Source organism: Penaeus monodon, chromosome 28 (genome assembly GCF_015228065.2).
Source record: "Penaeus monodon isolate SGIC_2016 chromosome 28, NSTDA_Pmon_1, whole genome shotgun sequence".
Classification (NCBI taxonomy): Eukaryota; Metazoa; Arthropoda; class Malacostraca; order Decapoda; family Penaeidae; genus Penaeus; species Penaeus monodon.
Genome location: NC_051413.1, coordinates 39,925,599 through 39,925,970, shown reverse-complemented (window position 1 = coordinate 39,925,970; position 372 = coordinate 39,925,599). Strand labels below are relative to the sequence as shown.

General features: G+C 43.0%; 1 long non-coding RNA gene across 1 annotated transcript in view; it reads right to left on the bottom strand.

Annotated features, from left to right (window-relative positions):
* The window catches only part of LOC119591013, a 3,970-nt gene that overhangs the window by 1,893 nt on the left and 1,705 nt on the right, over positions 1–372 (bottom strand). The window lies entirely within an intron of this gene.

Here is a 372-nt window from a genome sequence, read left to right as displayed (position 1 = left end):
ACTCTGACCATCCCGGTAAGAAGATCTTCACTTATGGAAAGTACGTAGGCATACTCAGGGCACAATAAAAAGTGGAAATGAAGGGCAGACAATCCTGGCATGTCATTGTTTAAAAGGGGACCAAAGGTCAGGCATTGGCAGATGTTTGGAAAGAGGTAAAGCAGATGTGCAGTCACTAGAAGTGGCAGTGCTTTAGAAAGGCAAAACTTCCTCTGCATAGTTCGTTTTTCTCTTCAGTTGCCTGATGTTTCTCAATGCAGCGAAAAGGGTTGTCTGTTAAGAAACTGGGTGCACACAACTCATTTCCTGGGAGGAGAATTCTCCCGAAGGAAGAATGCAATAAATGTTTCCTTCTGATAATATACCAAGGTT